General features: G+C 33.9%; 1 pseudogene across 1 annotated transcript; it reads right to left on the reverse strand.

The window, feature by feature from the left end:
- Positions 1-273: 273 nt before the first annotated feature.
- Positions 274-1862, reverse strand: LOC308428294 (large ribosomal subunit protein uL1m-like; annotated as a pseudogene). The gene is made up of 2 exons: positions 1803-1862; positions 274-1028 (listed from the first exon to the last, which is right to left on the reverse strand). The product of its transcript is annotated as a large ribosomal subunit protein uL1m-like (transcript).
- Positions 1863-5800: the final 3938 nt, after the last annotated feature.

Consider the following 5800-nt stretch of genomic DNA (forward strand, 5'->3'; position numbering starts at 1 on the left):
TAAAGAAACAAATAATAAAAAATAAAAATAAAAAGGGGATGGGGGGGGAATGTGACAGGATCCAAGTCCAGAAAAATATAAAAAACAATAAAAATTTAAAAAGGAAATATAACAAGATTTTCAGTAACTGACTTTTTCTTATACGTTAAAATTTACTTCTAAATCTACTGATTTAGAAAACATAAGGAGCTAAACTAGAAACTATACAGTTTTATAGATGTCTTTGTTGTTTCTTGACACACACACACCCAATAATTCCACAATATAGCACTTCTAGGCAGCGTCTGCAGTTTCAGCTTCTTCGGTTTCAGCTTCTTTGGTTAATGAGTCAGTCTTCAGTAGCAAACCTTCACTGGTAGAACTAGGAAGGAAGGCACATACCACAAATGGACCCAGACTCAGCGGTCTGTGCCTACAGACCTCATTTATAACTGTCTGGAGATTGGCAGCTATCTGGTCACTTGGCATATCCAATGTTGCTATTTTTGTGCTGAGGAAGTTCTGCCTTTCTTCATCTGCCATAATTTCATGTGCAATTTTAAATAAGCCAAGATTTTGGGGATGTCACGGCCAATGGGATTTCTAGTAGCCTTTGGAAATCTTTTTTTCAGTTTCTTCCTTAAAGGGTTAAATTCACCCATTATTTCTGGGACAGCTACATAAAAGTCTGCAACAACCTCATCATCCAAGACCTTCTTAACCAGATCTGTTCCTCCTGCAAACGCAGCTCCATTTTCTTCTGCTATTTTAATTTCTGATGCATTCTTTTTTCCCAATGCGATATCTAATGTTAAGTCAAGATAAACACCTTGTTTTAGATTGGTAAAGTCTAGAACTTGATACTTCTTGAGTAAATGAATAGCTTTCTCTACTTCATTGAGCCACCATGGGTATAAGCATTTTAAGTAGACATCAACTTCAGGATCACTTTCCATGTAGGTATATGACCTTATTTTATCTATATCATCCACTGGTTTTTCATCTGATGTCTTTTCCTTGGCACCCTTTTTAATTTTTCTTGCAGGCCTCTACGGAGGAACCTGACGGCCGCCGCCATGCTGGTTGCTCCGGATGGTGCTCGCACAGCATCTTTAGAAATCAATTCATGTACTTTTTTTAGCCAGTTGTATTTGGCTGTATTTTAGGTCTCTGGGATATCTCCTCTCTGGTTACTGGCCATCCAGGCATGGACTATCTCTTATAGCATGGATCTCAAATTGGACAAGTTATTATTGACCACTCCCACAAATTATGTGCTATTTAAACCACAGCCCATCTTATAGGACAGACAAATTGTAAGTCATATGTTTTATTGCTGGCTTGATATCCCAGTCCCACCACTGGACGATTCCAGACAATATCTGGTTAAAATACAAAATAATTTACCTTTTCCAAAATGATACTTTCTAGAATTATTTTTTTGTATTTATAGATAATATTAATAGTTAAAATTAATATTTAATAGGTAATATCAATAGTTATGTCAACATTCTTTCAACTTGTGATATAATATTTAAAGTTAATTTAAATATGTGTCTTCTATTTGTCATGTGAACATGGTAGAGTTGTGTTTGTCTTCTTATATAATCTGTGGCATATGTATAGGTCTTATCCTCAATATCTGTAAAGTCATCATATTAACTTTTATGTTTTCAACATATCTTTACGCCTTTTAGTTTTCTATCAATTTTCTCACAATACACTTCTTTTATTATCAATATCCTTTTTGCCACTTACCTGACATAAGCAGTATTATTGTTTCTCTTTTATTGTCTGATTCCCCTAATGTGTTTCTTGCGTACTTTTCTTCTATGCACAATGATGTATCTCTTCTCTCCAGTCAGCCAGCAAAACCAAACCATGGCCTTATATCACCAGTTAACTGCAAGTTCCTTTTTAGTTTTAGAAGCCATGCATACTCTTGTCTTTGACAGTCTCTATATTTTCATTTTCCATAAATATTCATTCTGCTTCAATGCAATGTCTTTCTTCCTTCTCATCAAACACTAAATACTGTAAATTTGTTTGAAGATTTACATCTGTGATTCCCCCTGCGTTGCCCCAGATGTCTTCTTGCTTACTCCTTATTTTGTTTGTGTGTTTTCCCTGGTGCCTTTTTGTTAGAAAGCCTGCCTTTGATTATGCTATGCTAATCACTTTGCCCTGATTTACTCTTTTTCTCCAGATTTTATTTTATATGAAAAAAACATTTATCTTAAACTGACTTCATGTTATAGGTTTATTATCTTACACTCCTACTAGATAACTACCTTCTCAGGAACAAGAATTTTGCCCAATATAGATAACATGGAACATCTTAATTGTATGAATTCATGGTACTGAGGTAATGCTAAAATTATTGATTAAATGAATGATGTTCTCCATGATGCTGGAAAAAAGACAGCTTTTGAGTACTCAGATTCTGCTAGATTAGCAGCCTTTCTGTAATGAGTGTCTCTTTTTTCACCTCCCTAAGCTCTGGTTGTCTATTTTTGGGTGAACAATCCAGTATAGGATGTCATTTTGTAATTTTTCTATATTTTGATTTATATATCTGTATAAATTACCTACCTTTTAACCAAAATATTTAAAGCATGTAGTCAGTTCAAATGAAGCTTAAAGAGAAGGTTAGAAATGCTAATACTTTAGGTATACTACTGTCTTTATAACAAACTCATCTCTTTCCTTTCCTCTCTGTCTCTGTCTGTCTCTGTCTCTGTCTCTGACTCTGACTCTGTCTGTGGGTGTGTGTATATATGTCTCTCTCTTTCTCTCACACACACAAACACACACACACACACCAAGAAAAGTGGGCTTTCCCATTTTTTCAGTGATCTATTTTTCTTACATTTTTCTGTAAATATATATTTATACAAGACTAGTAGTTTCCTCTCAACTCAATGACATTATATTCTCTTTATTTTTTTATGCTCAAAATGGAAACTGTGATGGTATTTTTCTCAATTTTCAGACAAAGCCCTATTTTCTGTAAATTTCAATTGCTCTCCCAGGGATCCAACAGCCAGGTATGTGAGCAGTCCCCATAGAAAGACTATATCTCAATGCATTCTTATTTACTAAGAGAAGGCTCTACATGAAACAGCTTTATTTTTTTTAACTCTGGTTTCTTGCCAGCAAGCAACATGAAAGCCCTGTATATACCAAACTCTTCATACAATCTGAATTTGTATAACCAGCTGATAAGAAAGATTTCAAAGTCTTAAAAGGTATTGCATATATGGGACAGTTCTTCTTTCTTTCAAATGAGAATAATTGTAAAGTACTATTGAAGATGTGGACTTGGGTGCCAAAATGTCTTATTTAGATATATGCAAATTCTATCAACATGGGTAGAGTTATTAAGTTCTGTATGATTGATATTCTCACCTGCAGAAGGACAGTAAAATGATGATACTCACAGTATTTAAAGGCAAATGCCACAGGGGAAAGTATTAGGTCAAACATCTTTTCACCCAAACATATCTGGATGGGGTGTCATGCAAGGTATTATTATAAATGCTTAATCATTCGAATGATAATGACTCTGCTCTTGTAATAAGGGGTACATCCCCAGAAGAATTATATCAGAACCCAAACAGCCTAAATGTTCTGAAACTGATGAATAGATGAATTATAGTATGTGTAAAATTCCAAATCAATTCTTTATAGAGTTAGAAAGAGCAATTTGCAAGTTTATTTGAAATAATAAAATAACAGTGAGATCAAAACTTATTGTCAACAATAAAAAACTGGGGGAATCAACATCTCTGACCTTAAGCTGTATTACAAATCAATCATGATAAAAACTGTACGGTATTGGTAAAAAGACAGAAAAGTTAATCAATGGAATAGAACTAAAGACCCAGAAATGAACCCACATACATATGGTCACTTGATCTTTGAATAAGGAGCTAAAAACATTCAATAAAAAAAAAAACAGCATCTCCAATAAATGGTGCTGATTCTACCTGCAGTCAGCATGCAGAAGAATGCAAATCAATCCTTTCTTATCTTCTTGTACAAAGTTCAAGTCCAAGTGGATCAAAGACATTCAAGTAAAACCAGGTACACTGAAACTCATAGAACAGAAAGTGTGGAAGAGCTAAGAATACATGGACACAGAGGAATTATTAATGAACAGAATACCAATGGCTTATGATCTAAGATCAAGAATCAACATATGGGACTTCATGAGATTGCAAAGAACACCGTCAATAGGAAGAAACAGCAACCAATAGATTGGGGAAAGATCTGTACCAATCCTATATCTGATAAAGGTCTAGTATTCAATATATACAAAGAACTCAAGAAGTTAGACTCAAGAGAATCAAATAATCCTATTAAAAATGGGGTACAGAGCTAAACAAAGAATTCTAAACTGAGAAATATTGAATGGCTGAGAAGCACCTAAAAAATGTTCAACATCCCTAGTCATCAGGTAGTATAACAAATCTTGTTGACAGTTATTGCTAAGCAATTAAAGGAATCAAACTCTCTATACATTAGAGAAAATATAAATAAAATACAATAAATATTTTAAAGCCACATTTTAAATCTAATTAAGATGAGAATTCATGCTGGTTTTCATGATTCTATGATATTGAAGTTGTTCTAGAAGCCACAAAGAGCCTCTTTCTAGAATAGAGATTCACAGTATACAGCACTTGACATTTTAGGCTGTCTCATTTTTATATTTTGGGCATTTACTTACTTTTATCTGTCTTAAGACATTTTCAAGCTGGATGCCATTCAGTTTGGGTAAAACATGTTTTTACTTCTGACTTTCAGCTTGCAAAAATTAATTAATTAAAACAATTTATAGCTGATGAGATGGTTCTAAGTTTTTCTGCATTCCTCTGCAAACCTGTTTTTAGGTGACGAACCAGGAGCTTACACTTAGTCCAGTAAATACCCCACCTCCTTTTCTTTTCAAGTTTCTGTACTATCTTCTTTACTTATCACTGTCACTAATTATTTGACAAGAGCAGTTTTATTAAATGCAATGGTGGTTTATGCATTTAATCTTGGCAATGGGGAGAGAGAAGCAGGCAGAGCACTGAGTTTGGTGCCTGGTCTACTCAGAGACTTCCAGGAAAGCGAAGGCAAGCAAAGTTGAAGTGTTCAGAGGTAATGTGGGAGACCTTCTTTCTGCTTTAAGTTAAATATTACTCTTCGGAATGATGAGAGACTATTAAGTATTTTTAAGTTTTCAACTTTAAAGAGACAACTATGATTCTTCAAATCATAATCATATCCACTTTTAAATTTTGCTTTTGTGTGTCCCTGCTTAAAAACAGAACAAAACCAACACGATGATATGAATTTGCAATTTCTCTACTGAGCAATTTTGCATTTTTCAAGAACAAAAAGTCAACTATTACTTAACAAAATTATTTTCAATTGCAAAATCAGTATAAAGATACAAATAATTACATGAAAACACACACAAACACACATACACACTATTGGAAATTGGCTCTAGTTGCTTCAATATATTAATTTAAAGAATGATTTATTTTGATGCTTATCAAAATTAACAACCACGTAACTGGAGATTTTTAAGGGGACTTAAGTGATTTGATCATAAATAATTATCAGTTAAGGGTGATTTCTGCCCGGTAAAGTGGCTAGCCAAATACTACAGATTCTGGGTTTGTCTGACAGCCAGATCATTCTGCACTTTCTATGTACATAAATCCAGATGCTGAAGAGATGCTATGTGGAACAGAACTCTCTTGTACATCATTATTCTTTCTTCTACATTTGATGTGTGTACTCTTTTATTTAATGTGTATATCAT

This window comes from Micromys minutus (assembly GCF_963924665.1).
Source record: "Micromys minutus genome assembly, chromosome: 12".
In the NCBI taxonomy this organism is placed as follows: Eukaryota; Metazoa; Chordata; class Mammalia; order Rodentia; family Muridae; genus Micromys; species Micromys minutus.